The sequence below is a fragment of the Lactuca serriola genome, chromosome 9 (assembly GCF_051521515.1).
Source record: "Lactuca serriola cultivar US96UC23 chromosome 9, Lser_US96UC23_V15, whole genome shotgun sequence".
Classification (NCBI taxonomy): Eukaryota; Viridiplantae; Streptophyta; class Magnoliopsida; order Asterales; family Asteraceae; genus Lactuca; species Lactuca serriola.
The window spans coordinates 39,468,699-39,484,074 of NC_136416.1; positions in this window are offsets into that span (position 1 = coordinate 39,468,699).

Here is a 15,376-nt window from a genome sequence, read left to right on the forward strand (position 1 = left end):
ATGGCCATGATTTTGGGGATGTCACACGATGGCAAATCAATCTTGGAAAACCAAGATTCCCCCTGTAGCTGGTCGAACATATCATCAATCCTCGGGAGTGGGTAACGGTTCTTCACTGTTACCTTGTTCAGCTCCCGGTAATCTATACACATCCGATGCGGCCCGTCCTTCTTCTTCACAAATAGGATCGGGGATCCCCAAGGCGAACTGCTCGGCCTGATAAATCCCTTGTCTAACAGCTCTTGCAGCTGTGTAGACAACTCCTGCATCTCAGGAGGAGCCAACCGATATGGCGTATTGGCTATTGGAGCCGCACCAGGAACTAGATCAATCGGAAACTCCACCTGTCTCTCCGGAGGTATCCCAGGCAATTCCTCTAGAAATACATTCGGGTACTCTCGCACCACTGGCACATCAGCCGTCGTCGCCTTACCTATCTCCCGGGTATCCATAACATAGGCGACGTACCCTGCGCAACCCTGTTGAAGGTAGAGCCTAACCCTCACCGATGAGCACACGGTTGGTCCTTGTTGCGGTCTCTCACCCTGAACCACAAACTCTCCCCCACTTGGGGTCTTGATACGCAACAATTTCCCCGCGCAGTTGATCACTGCCCCATTGGGGCTCAACTAATCCATGCCGATGATGAACTTGTTCCCACGTAATGGAAAGGGAACCAAATCTACAAGTTATTGCTCGTCATACAACCTCAACACGCAGTATCAGAAAACCTCTGATGCTCGATTAGATCGGTCATCAGCAATCTCGACCTCTAAGGGACAATCTAACATGCCAGAAGGCTAGGAGAGTCTCTTGCTAAGAGTAAGAGAGACAAATGACCGGGTAGCCCCCGATTCAAATAACACCTGCAATGGGATGCCATTCACATGGAAGTTGGAACGATTGTAACCAAAACACATAAACATGGAACATGAATAACATAACCGACATGTGATAAAAGTTTGGGAGAAGAAAACATACCCGTCACCACATCCAATGTGGAACGTGCCTCCTTAGTGGTCAGCTGGAAAGCTCGGATCCTCACCATTGGAGCCTCTGTCTTGGCCTGCCGGCCATCCGTGATCTGTAGGGTCACTGGAGCTGGTGCCACCACAGGCGATGCTGCTGCTGCTGTCAATCTTGGGCAGTTGGCCTTTTTATGGCCTCGTTGGTTGCAGTGGAAACACAACAACTCTGATGTCTCAATAGTGGGGGTAGGGTCAGTACAGTCCTTGCTAAAGTTCCCCGTCTTGCCGCACTTGTAGCAGCCCGATCCCCCAGCCCTGCAATGACTCCAGCCCTGATGGCCCTTCGACCTCGAGTCGAATCCCTTGGGTTTCTTCCCAGAAACCCTCGTCACCTGCTCAGCCTCCGCCTTCCTCTTCCGGAGGTGCTCTATATCAATCTCCTTCTCCCTCGCTCTCGCAATCATTGAATCCAATGTCAGGCAGGCTGAGTAGCTGACATGTTTTTGGATGTCAGCCCTCAACATATCATGGTACCGTGTCTTCTTCATCTCCTCATTTTCGGCGTATTGAGGTGCCAATAAATCTCTCTCTCTGAACTTGGTGGTAATCTCCGCCACCAACTTTGTCATTTGTCTCATATCAAGAAACTCTCTAGCCAGCTGCTGAAGCTCTACCGCCGGCACGAACTCCACCCTAAACCTGGTCGCAAAGTCCGACCAAGTCATAGCCTCCACGACTGGGGCTCCTAATGAATCGCTGACTGCTTCCTACCAATCCCTCGCCCTGTCCCTCAAATATCCAGCAGCATACCGAACCTTCGACCCCTCAGGGCATAATCTCATCAACTGGGCAGACTTAATGTCTGCGATCCACCTCCTGGAAGCGATGGGGTCCTTCACCCCTTGAAAGTCTCGCACAGCACATCCCCTGAAGTCCTTAAAGGACAGAATGCGCGTGCCTGTTTGGCTAGGTGCCATGTTGCTCTGGAACACCCAGAGGCGATCCTCCATCAGCTCAATAATCCCTTCCTTAATCGACCCGAAAATTGCCAGGGTTGCCTCAAGGTTGCCTCTTGTGATCTCAGATGTGATGAACTCGCATAATCCGTCGTCAATTGGCTCGAAACCTGCACCCGATCTTAACCCAGATCCTGATCTTCCTGCTCCGTAATGTGTCACCACCATTCTAAAACAAAACACATAATCATCAGGATCATACATAACCTCGAGGGGCCTCACACATTCTACAAGTTCCCTGATCCAATCCCATCCCTCCTTGACTCGAGTACAGATCCTCTGCTTTCAGTAGTACGGGACCATACTACCTTCCACATCTCTTAGTACTTTCCTCAAGGATTGCATTGACTTCACCAAGTCCATTTTACGACTACTACTCACTGCACTAAACTCATCCTAGGCTCTGCCTAGGATAACTCTCCAAACTACTCTCCACCCTCAGCTATGTAAGGAATCCCTGCTACCTTTACCTAACTAGCTCGCGAATACCATTACATACTACAAAGACCAAATAATTCTTTGAATGAGAGATCCAATCCTACAACGTTTGGACTCAAACAAGAGCTACGAAATAGGGCTAGACCTAACCTTCTGATATTATTTAGTCCTTGCAATATGTAACTTAACGTATTCCTTCATTAGCTAGCCAAAGATAACTAGAATTCCTAAGAGCACAAAGCAAGTAGCATTTGAGCATTGGGTAACCCAAACCAAGCATATTATAATCAGGCTATCTTGTTACTGACTAATCAGTTCTAGCATAAAGTTTAATAAGCACAAAAAGCAGGCATATAAGGCATCTTTCTAGATCCTTAGCTCTAATCTAGCATGCAATTCTCATCTTCGTATCTCATAAATACATGTATGGGTATCTTGGAGTAACTTACTTGAGCTCGGCCGATTACGCGCATCACACATCTTGTTCTTTTCTAAATCCTTTCTCATTTCAAGTTCTTTTTCCAGAAAAATGTTTTTCCTTTTTAAGAGTTTTCTTACCAGTCCTCAGTTTAAGTCCAGACACACCCGAGAGGGTGCCCGAATCTCTCAAACCAAGGCTCTGATACCAACTTGTAACAGTCCAAATTTCAAGGCCAAAAAGTTCATTTTTAAGTTATCAATTATAAAACCATTTGTCTAAAAACCAACATAACATCAATTATAATAAACCAGATTATTAATAGTCAATACATATCCTGATAAATAGTGTTAGAGTACAAAATTCTAGGTACATCATATGCGGAAAATAGTGTGTGTGATGCGCTACTACCGAGCCATCTCCTTTCCCCTGGAAGAAGAAGGACCTAAAAACAAAATTGTAAACGGTAAGCACGAAGCTTAGTGAGTTCCCCCATCATACCATATACCATTCAATCACATACTGTCAGACATACCGGGGTGCCCGACCTACCCCTGCCAGGCATATCTGGGTGCCTGACCTACCCTGATGAGCATACCAAGGTGCTCAACCTACCCAATGTCAGACATACCGGGGTGTCTGACCTACCCCTAACGGTGTATCTTAATCGATCCCGGGGACTATTTCACTCCTACCGCTACTGTAATAACAAGGCATCAAGTATTGTAGAGCATGTATGTCAAAATTTCCTATCACATATAACATATCCGATACTGGCACCCAGACAATTATCACAAAGACAATCATCTTCTACATAATCACCTACTACTGGGCCGACATTGTGGCCATAGACCTATTTCTACTAGAAGGTAACTCAACTTGATGTCGTGCAGTAACTAAACTTTCCTCGGTGTCGGGATCTACTCCTCTATGACTCTTACACATAACGATCCCTTTAAATTTCTCCATCCATATTCATAACCCCTTATAAGGATCCATCCAGGTCAAAGTCAAAGTCAAGGTTAACGCTCTGGTCAAAGTCAACGTCGTGGTTGACTCAAGTCGCCGAGTTGGTCTATCAACTCGCCGAGTTCCCCATCATACAAGCCGAGGTATTTTCTTACTATTCTCCCGAGTGAGATCTTGAACTTGTCGAGTCGATCTTCATCTTAGTTGGGACATTGACACCTTACTCGCCGAGTTCATCCTTGAACTCGCCGAGTCCTATGATCTTCGAGTCCAAGCCAAATCCAACTCACTGAGTTCTTTTCTAACCCAACTAGCTCACCCAGAGCTAGAAAGGTTGGGGACCACGACCTGACTCGTCAAGTTGTATGAACAACTCGTCGAGTCCCTCATGTACCAAATCCATATAGTCGATAATACTCGAGCTCAATGCATCCATAACCTAAATCTAGCCTTTTAGGGTCAATATTACATGTAAAGTTTGGGTCGGTATTACATGTAAAGTCTCAAGCTTTACGTGCATGCAAGGTGTTGTGAGCCAAAAACACCATTTCTAACTCTAATATGAAGTCTAGGCCAAAAAGGAAGGGCTAACGCATTATAATTTGTGAACTTTATGGCTATAAGGACTAAAAGGAACCTGGATCTGAAGTTACAACTACATATCACACTGTATACTTAAAAAGGTTCACAGATTGCTAAAAGATGGTCCTAAACTCAAACATGGAGAGATCTATCAATAGGAGGGTCAAGGAAGCAACTTTATACCTTAATGGGGACTGGAAATGTAGCTTGAATCTTGGATCTAAAGTTTCCTTGGACCTTCTAGCTCCTTCTTCTTCTTTCTCTAGCTTCAAAATCACACCAACACTCTCACAAAGGATTCACACACTAAACAATGCTCAAGGGACACGAGTTAGGGCGTTCTGGACTAAGAGAGACGATGGGAGCTGCATTGGAGGCGGGTTAATGTGTTTATAGTGGGTGTAAACCCTAAAATTTAGGGTTTCCTCCAGACGGGTCTACTCGTCGAGTCGGGCTCTCGACTCGCCAAGTAGGTGACTTAAGTCCCGCATCTAAAATTATCATATACTCGACAAGTTGGGCCTCCAGCTCGTCGAGTCCCAAAGTAAAATGCAACAACTTAAATTTAAAATACATACCGGAAATCGGGCATTAGAACAAGAGGTATATACCGATCCTATCTAAATCTGTGATATGTAACATGGAATTGTAATTAACATGCTAAATGAGATATTAGGTAGAAATCATCTAGACAGAAACTATGCCTGATAGCTAGCCCTTAATCCTTGTCCGTTCCATTTCTATTTGATATGTAAACATCTCTTGCATGTAAAATTATATTTTTCTAGTTAATAACTATTAAGACGAAAATGATGAATTATAAGTGTGATTTTGAGATAATAAATAAATAAATATGTATATGTGACTGATAATGGATTGTTTTGTTGCAGATGAGACTTTTATGACTTCCACAGAAGCAAAGATTTGTAAAAAAAATAGATCATTTCTTCAACTTATGTGAAGGATACGGATTGTAAGGATATCTACCAAAAGGCTTAGCATTATGGACACGAATGTGAGAAACTTGATGGCTATAACACCCGCAAATTCAGACTAGTCAATTTAGAGACAATGAGTATCAAAAATGACTTTTTGATGGCAGATTATTTATAAGTGGTAATCTTAACCAAGTTATAGTATATGTCACAAGGGTTCCATACATATAAAGAATGTTGAAATCCGAGTTATAACGAAGAAGTTATGACCCGTCGAAATTTAATGGCTAAACTGGCACGACTGAAACGACCCAAAAATACGACACAAAAATTTCGTTTTTCAACATAACCAAAAACCATAATCTGAGTGTCATATCGTAAAACCATACATGCTATATCTCAAAATAATAATAAAACACTGTGCGGAAAAACTGTATCATATCCATGTCATATAAAAATCAAGAACTAAATCAACTCCCAGGATAAAAGCTGGTGTGTGCGATGCCATCATCCCGAGCTCTTCCCTCTGCTGGCGGAAGTACCTGAAACCAAAACTGAAACTGTAAGCACGAAGCTTAGCGAGCTCCCCCAAACTACCACATACCAAACAATAACATATCAAGCACATACTGGGGCCTTGCCCCCTCCATCGGACGAAGTCCGAAGCTGGCTGACTGGGACCTTGTCCCCTACATCGGACCGAAGTCCGAAGCTAACTGACTGGGGCCTTGCCCCCTTCCATCGGACCGAAGTCCAAAGCTGACATCGGACCGAAGTCCAAAGCTGACTGGGACCTTGTCCCCTACATCGTACCGAAGTCCGAAGCTCACATCAGACCGAAGTACGAAGCTAACTGGGACCTTGTCCCCTACATCGAACCGAAGTCCGAAGCTGTCATCGGACCGAAGTCCGAAGCTGACTGATCATAGAATAAACATATCACTGACATGAACACACATAATCCTGTCTGAGCCACGAAGACATCAGACATGCTAACTACTGCATCGGATCGAAATCCGAATACTACTGCTAGCTAAACGGGCCGGCATTGTGGCCTTAGACCCGTTCCTACTGAAAGGAAACTCACCTCGTGAACTGGCTGCTGAGTGTATGGCTCTGGAAGCTAACTGCTGCTGCTCCGGTATCTCCCCGGCTACAAGTCCATAAACACACTCAATCAAATACTAAACACTGCACTGGGTAAAATGACTCTTTTACCCTTGGTCAAAGTCAACTCTCAGACAAAGTCAACTCTCGGTCAAAGTCAACCCACAGTTGACCTGACTCGCCGAGTTGGGCCGCCAACTCGCCGAGTCCCTATTCTCACTCCTCGACCCTACTCGCTGCTACTCGTCGAGTATGGCATCAACTCGACGAGTACTCATTCGATCCAAGAACTCAGACAATCTTCATCCGACTCGCCGAGTCATATGAACAACTCGACGAGTTGTTCTTGAGCTTAAGAAGATTGCCTTGGACTCGCCGAGTTGTATGAACAACTCGCCGAGTCCCTCCATTACTGAGTCTACCCTCAAACTCGCTGAGTCCACTCCACTACTCACTGGTCCCACTCGCCACCGCTCAAAAGGAAGAAATCGGGGACTCGCGACTTGACTCGCCGAGTCGTTCTTCCGACTCGCCGAGTCACAGCCATGCAACTATTCTACACTCGATTCTGCTCGAATCCAAAACATACAAATGATAGATCTGAGTCCAATAAGCTGATTTACCACGTAAAGTTTCCAACTTTACGTGTACAAACACATGAACAAGCGAATAAAGGCTAAAAGATGCTTAAAAGGGGTAGATCTAGGGTTAATATGCAAAATAGACCCATAAAGGCAATAGATCTGGGCTCTACAACTCCTAAATAAGCAGATCTAAAGATATCTCGGCATAAGAGAGCTTCCATATCAACATAAGGCTTTAAGAAGGCATTAACAAAATCTAAAAAGGGAGGTTTAAGGCATAAAAGAGAAGGAAATCCGAAAATACCTCTAAGAGCTCTTGCTTTCCCCTTGAATCTCTGCTCTACAATCCTTCTCCTTGCTCCTTTCTTCTTCTCCTTCTTCAAGCCTTCACAATAGCACACAAAAATCACTTAGAATCACTCAAGAACGAATTAGGGTTTTCTCACAGCTTTAGAGGGTGAAGGAGGCGAGATTGGGGCTATAAGGTGGCTTAAATAGTGGGCAACCCGAGGATTTAGGGTTTCTCCCAGACGGACAGACTCGCCGAGTCCAGAATATGGACTCGTCGAGTCGCCAGCTAATCACGTGCTCGAAATCCCGACCCTACTCGGCGAGTCAGGCTATGAACTCGCCGAGTCCCTCTCGAAAAATTCAAAATAAATGCCAAGGAATTATCATACCGGAGACGGGTCGTTACAATTCTCCCCCACTTATCTCAGACTTCGTCCTCGAAGTCTGCTACGGCTGAATCTGCAAATATCTCTGGGTAATTCTCCCTCATCTCCTCCTCAGTCTCCCATGTCCATTCCGATCCCTTCCGGTGTTGCCACTGCACCTTCACTAACTGAACTTCCTTGTTCCTCAAGGTCTTGGTCTTCCGGTCCAGAATCGCGACCGGTCTCTCAATATAATTCTGGCTGCTATCAACCTGAATATCCTCTAGGGGAACGACTGCTGACTCATCCACCAAACACTTCCTCAACTGAGACACATGGAAAGTGTTGTGGATCTGACTAAGCTCCTCAGGAAGATCTAACCGATAAGCAACCCGACCCACCCGGGCCAAAACCCTGAAAGGACCAATAAATCTGGGGCCCAACTTGCCCCTCTTCCGGAACCTGATGACACCCTTCCAAGGTGAGACCTTCAGAAGGACCATATCCCCCACCTGGAACTCCAAGTCCGAACGCCTCCTATCGGCGTAGCTCTTCTGCCGACTCTGAGTAGTCTGCAGTCTACTACGGACCTGCTGGATCAACTCAGTCGTCTTGAGCACCACCTCCGTGCTCCCGATGACCTGCTGACCGACCTCGCCCCAACAAATCGGGGTCCTACACTTCCTCCCATACAGCATCTCAAAGGGAGGTCGATCAATGCTCGCATGATAACTGTTGTTATACGAGAATTCCGCTAACGGAAGATACGTATCCCAACTGCCACCGAAATCTAGGACACATGCCCTAAGCATGTCCTCGAGAGTCTGGATCGTCCTCTCGCTCTACCCGTCTGTCTGAGGGTGGAAAGCGGTGCTGAAATGGAGACGAGTACCCATCTCGTCGTGGAACCGCTTCCAGAACCTGGATGTGAAACGGACATCACGGTCTGACACCACCGATACCGGCACTCCATGACGTGCCACAATCTCTCGCACATAGATATCGGCTAACTTCTCCGCCGATATACTCTCCTGGATCGGGATAAAATGGGCACTCTTCGACAACCGATCCACTACTACCCATATCGAATCCACTCCACGTGCGGTTCGGGGAAGCTTGGTGACAAAATCCATGGTGATGTCCTCCCATTTCCACACAGGAATGTCTAACGGCTGCATCCTGCCGTGAGGTCTCTGGTGCTCCGCCTTGACCTTCCGGCAGGTCAGGCATCTCTCGACGTACCAGGCGACGTCCCGCTTCATGCAGGGCCACCAATAATCAGGTCGAAGATCTCGATACATCTTCGTCGCCCCTGGGTGGATAGAAAACCGAGACTTATGAGCCTCATCCATCAACACCTGCCGTACTCCACCCCAGTACGGTACCCACACTCTCCCGTGAAGCGCCAGCAAACCACGACTATCATAATCAAACGAGGCTACTCGGCCCACGATCCTCTCACACTTCTGTCTCTCCTCCTTGAGGCCCTCCACCTGAGCCTCCTTGATTCGCTCCAACAATGGAGTGATCAATGTCATCCTCAAACATAGATCCCTGATAGGGGCCGCCGACACTTTGCGGCTCAGGGCATCGGCCACCACATTGGCCTTCCCTGGATGGTATAGGATCTCACAGTCGTAATTCTTTAGCACATCCAACCACCTCCTCTGCCTCATATTCAGACTCGGCTGATCCATAAGGTACCTCAAACTCTTGTGATCCGTGTAAATAGTACAACGGACCCCATAAAGGTAATGCCTCCAAATCTTGAGGACAAACACGACTGCCCCCAGCTCCAAATCATGGGTAGGATAATTAGCCTCGTGAGGCTTCAACTGCCTCGAGGCATAAGCTATCACATGGCCTCGCTGCATCAAAACTGCTCCCATACCTGTGATCGAGGCATCACAGTAGACTACGAAGTCCTCTACTCCTTCTGGCAAGGTAAGGATCGGAGCCTCGCACAATCTCTGTCTGAGGGTCTCGAACGCTGCCTGTTGCTCAGGCCCCCAACGAAATACCACCGACTTCTTGGTCAGTCGGGTGAGCGGCACTGCTATCTTGGAGAAATCCTGAATAAATCTCCGATAATACCCTGCCAACCCTAGGAAGCTCCGAATCTCAGATGGAGACTTCGGGACCTCCCACTGCATCACGGCCTCTATCTTGGCCGGATCTACCAAAATACCCTTCAGGTTGACGAGGTGACCAAGAAACTGCACCTCGCGCAACCAGAACTCACATTTGGAGAACTTTGCGAAAAGTCTCTCCCTCCTCAAAGTCTCCAGCACCTCCCGCAGGTGCTCCTCGTGCTGCTCCTGCGTCCTGGAATATACCAAGATATCATCTATGAACACTATCACTGACCGATCCAGCATCGGCCTACACACGCGGTTCATGAGATCCATGAACGCGGCTGGAGCATTGGTGAGCCCAAATGGCATCACCACAAACTCATAATGACCATACCTGGTCCTGAAAGCAGTCTTCTATACATCCTCATCTCTAACCCGCATCTGATGATAACCGGAGCGTAGGTCGATCTTGGAGAACCAAGACGCTCCCTGAAGCTGATCAAACAAATCATCTATCCTCGGAAGTGGGTAACGGTTCTTCACCGTTACCTTATTCAACTCCCGATAATCTATACACATACGATGCGACCCATCCTTCTTCCTCACAAACAGGATCGGCGCTCCCCAAGGCGAACTGCTCGGCCGAATGAAACCCTTGTCTAACAGCTCCTGCAGCTATGTAGACAACTCCTGCATCTCAGGGGGAGCTAGTCGATACGGTGCCTTGGCTATCGGAGCCGCACCAGGAATGAGGTCGATCCTGAACTCAACCTGTCTCTCAGGAGGTATCCCCGGCAAATCCTCGGGAAACACATCCGAGTAGTCTCGAACAATAGGAACATCATCAACTGCCATCTTGCCCTTCTCCCGGGCATCCAAGACGTAAGCTACAAAACCGGCGCAACCCTGTTGAACATAGCGCCTCGCCCTGGCGGCGGAACAAAAGGTCGGTCCGCGTTGTGGCCTCTCGCCCTGAATCACTAACTCTCCCCCACTGGGAGTGCGAACCCTCACTAACTGAAGCTCACAATCAATCACTGCCCCATTGGGGCTTAGCCAATCCATGCCCACAATAACCTTATTCCCTCGCAGGGGAATAGGTACCAGATCCACTGAAAACTGCTCATCAAATAACTGAAGAGAACACCCTCTATGCACCTTGCCGACCCTCACGGTCCTATCATCCGCTATCTCAACCTCTAATGGACAATCCAGCTCCCCTGGAGCTCTACTAAATCTCTTGCTAAGCGCAAGCGATACGAATGATCGGGTAGCCCCCGAATCGAATAATACCATAGCAGAAATGCCGTTCACAGAGAACGACCTTGAATAAAACATACAATCATAAGCAATATACAATCAATAATAATAAAGAGATAAAGGGAAGATGCATACCCGTCACCACATCAGGAGTCGCTCGCGCCTCCTCTGCTGTCATTTGAAACGCCCTGCTCTTCGCCACTGGCGTCTCGGCTCGGCCCTGCCGGCCATCTGTAATCCTCAAGGTAGCAGGGGCAGGTGCAACCACCTTCCCTGCTGTGGCTAAGCTCGGACACTGGGACTTTTTATGTCCCCTTTGATTGCACTGAAAGCAAATCAGATCTGATGCTGCAACAGTAGTAGCAGGAGCCGTACAATCCCTACTCAAATGTCCAATCCGACCGCACTTGAAGCATCCGGAACTCCCTGCCTTGCACGCCCCTTCATGCATCTTCCCACACCTACCACATCGACCGTGGCTCAGCTGTCCCCTGGACCTGTGATCTGAAACCCTGGGCTTTTTTCCCGAACCGCCTGAACCCGAAACCACCTCCGGTTTCCTCTTCTTCTCCATCTCGAGATCAATCTCCCTCTCCCGAGCCCTAGCAATCATATCTTCCAGCGTTTTACAGCTGGACCGGCTCACAAACTGGCGGATATCGCTCCGCAACATCTCATGATATCGGGCCTTCTTCATTTCCTCATCAGCTACGTACTGAGGAATGAGAAGAGCCCTCTCCCTGAACTTGGCGGTGATCTCCGCCACTGTCTCTATAGTCTGGGTGAGGTCCTGAAACTCCCTAGCCAACTGTTGCACCTCAATGACCGGTGCAAACTCTGCCCTGAACCTGGTAGAGAAATCAGCCCAGGTCATGGCGTCCAATGCCGCATCATCCCCAATGGCATGTCCGACCTCCTCCCACCAATCCCGTGCCCTGTCCTTCAGAAGGCAGGACGCCAGTCTGACCTTGTCCCCCTCGGGACATCTGCTAGTGCGGAAAGCGTTGGCCACATCCGCCATCCATCTAGTACTTGCTATGGGGTCCCGCGCCCCATGATAGTCCGGAGCTCCACATGCCCTGAACTCCCTGAATGTAAGGGTGCGCGACCCCATCATGGCCGCCACCTCGGCACGGAAGGTGCCCAATCTCTCATCCATCAGCTCTAGAATCCCCTCCTTGATCGAACCGAAGATCACAGGGGTCTGATCTATAATGATACGCGTAATCTCCGAAGAAAGAAACTTTCGGGTCTGCTCGTCCATGCGCTCATCCCCCGAGCCTGAACCTGATCCCTCCCCGGCACCTCCACTGCCGGCTGCTGGCCTCGAACGTAAAACCACCATTCTGAAACATATCACAACTACATCAGAAAACCGAAATATCTCAAGGGATCATTGATACTACAACTAGCTTCTTGGCCTTGTCTCAGCCTTTCTTGATTCGAGTACGGATCCTCTGCTTTCAGTAGTACGGGCCCATACTACCTTCCACATCTATCCGTACTTTCTTCAAGAACTGCCTTGACTCCACCAAGTCACTTCTACTACTACTGATCTCTGCTACTCTCATCCTAGGCTTGCCCTAGGGAAACCTCAGACTCAACTCAACTAGTCCTCAGCTGCTGAAGGTCTCCTTATAATGCTAATTAGCCACCACCTGAACACCATCACATGTGACGAGGATCAGATAATCCTTCAAGTAAAAGACTCGTCCCTATAACGGTTGGACTCAAACAAGAGCTGCGCAATAGGGCCAAATCCAGCACTCTGAGATTATTCAACCCTGATCACATGTGATGTGGCGTATTCACCTAATGGCTAACTCCCACCACTCAGAGTCCCGCAAAGCACAAAGCAAGCAGCATTCGGATAAGGGAAACATACTCAGGCAAAACTATTCTCATAACGAGAAGCTACTCTAGCATACAATACTAAGCTCGCGCTACCAGGCATAACCTAAACAGGCTATCCTACTGCTGTTTACTTAATACTAGCATGCAATTCTCATAAAACTGTAACACATAAAGTAGGCACATAAGGCATCCTCCTAGATCCTTAGTCCTATACTAGCATGCTGTTCTACTGAAGCTGGAACAATTGATCATAATAATAAAACTTGTATTGGTAATTTGGGAGTACTTACTTGAGCTCGGCTGATCGCATGCACCACACCCTTATCTTGTTTAAAAATTTCTTTCCTTCTAAGTGCTTTCAAAAACTCTTTTAGAAAACATTTTCCTTTTTAGAAAAATCTTTTTATTTCCCCTTAGTTTGAGTTCAGATACACCCGGAAGTGCATCCGAATCCCTCAAACCAGGGCTCTGATACCAACTTGAAACGACCCAAAAATACGACCCAAAAATTTCGTTTTTCAACATAACCAAAAACCATAATCTGAGTGTCATATCGTAAAACCATACATGCTATATCTCAAAATAATAATAAAACACTGTGCGGAAAAACTGTATCATATCCATGTCATATAAAAATCAAGAACTAAATCAACTCCCAGGATAAAAGCTGAAGCTGTGGTGTGTGCGATGCCATCATCCCGAGCTCTTCCCTCTGCTGGCGGAAGTACCTGAAACCAAAACTGAAACTGTAAGCACGAAGCTTAGCGAGCTCCCCCAAACTACCACATACCAAACAATAACATATCAAGCACATACTGGGGCCTTGCCCCCTCCATCGGACGAAGTCCGAAGCTGGCTGACTGGGACCTTGTCCCCTACATCGGACCGAAGTCCGAAGCTAACTGACTGGGGCCTTGCCCCCTTCCATCGGAAAGAAGTCCAAAGCTGACATCGGACCGAAGTCCGAAGCTGACTGGGACCTTGTCCCCTACATCGTACCGAAGTCCGAAGCTCACATCAGACCGAAGTACGAAGCTAACTGGGACCTTGTCCCCTACATCGAACCGAAGTCCGAAGCTGTCATCGGACCGAAGTCCGAAGCTGACTGATCATAGCATAAACATATCACTGACATGAACACACATAATCCTGTCTGAGCCACGAAGACATCAGACATGCTAACTACTGCATCGAATCGAAATCCGAATACTACTGCTAGCTAAATGGGCCAGCATTGTGGCCTTAGACCCGTTCCTACTGAAAGGAAACTCACCTCGTGAACTGGCTGCTGAGTGTATGGCTCTGGAAGCTAACTGCTGCTGCTCCGGTATCTCCCCGGCTACAAGTCCATAAACACACTCAATCAAATACTAAACACTGCACTGGGTAAAATGACTCTTTTACCCTTGGTCAAAGTCAACTCTCAGACAAAGTCAACTCTCGGTCAAAGTCAACCCACAGTTGACCTGACTCGCCGAGTTGGGCCGCCAACTCGCCGAGTCCCTATTCTTACTCCTCGACCCTACTCGCTGCTACTCGTCGAGTATGGCATCAACTCGACGAGTACTCATTCGATCCAAGAACTCAGACAATCTTCATCCGACTCGCCGAGTCATATGAACAACTCGACGAGTTGTTCTTGAGCTTAAGAAGATTGCCTTGGACTCGCCGAGTTGTATGAACAACTCGCCGAGTCCCTCCATTACTGAGTCTACCCTCAAACTCGCTGAGTCCACTCCACTACTCACTGGTCCCACTCGCCACCGCTCAAAAGGAAGAAATCGGGGACTCGCGACTCGACTCGCCGAGTCGTTCTTCCGACTCGCCGAGTCACAGCCATGCAACTATTCTACACTCGATTCTGCTCGAATCCAAAACATACAAATGATAGATCTGAGTCCAATAAGCTGATTTACCACGTAAAGTTTCCAACTTTACGTGTACAAACACATGAACAAGGGAATAAAGGCTAAAAGATGCTTAAAAGGGGTAGATCTAGGGTTAATATGCAAAATAGACCCATAAAGGCAATAGATCTGGGCTCTACAACTCCTAAATAAGCAGATCTAAAGATATCTCGGCATAAGAGAGCTTCCATATCAACATAAGGCTTTAAGAAGGCATTAACAAAATCTAAAAAGGGAGGTTTAAGGCATAAAAGAGAAGGAAATCCGAAAATACCTCTAAGAGCTCTTGCTTTCCCCTTGAATCTCTGCTCTACAATCCTTCTCCTTGCTCCTTTCTTCTTCTCCTTCTTCAAGCCTTCACAATAGCACACAAAAATCACTTAGAATCACTCAAGAACGAATTAGGGTTTTCTCACAGCTTTAGAGGGTGAAGGAGGCGAGATTGGGGCTATAAGGTGGCTTAAATAGTGGGCAACCCGGGGATTTAGGGTTTCTCCCAGACGGACAGACTCGCCGAGTCCAGAATATGGACTCGCCGAGTCGCCAGCTAATCACGTGCTCGAAATCCCGACCCTACTCGGCGAGTCAGGCTATGAACTCGCCGAGT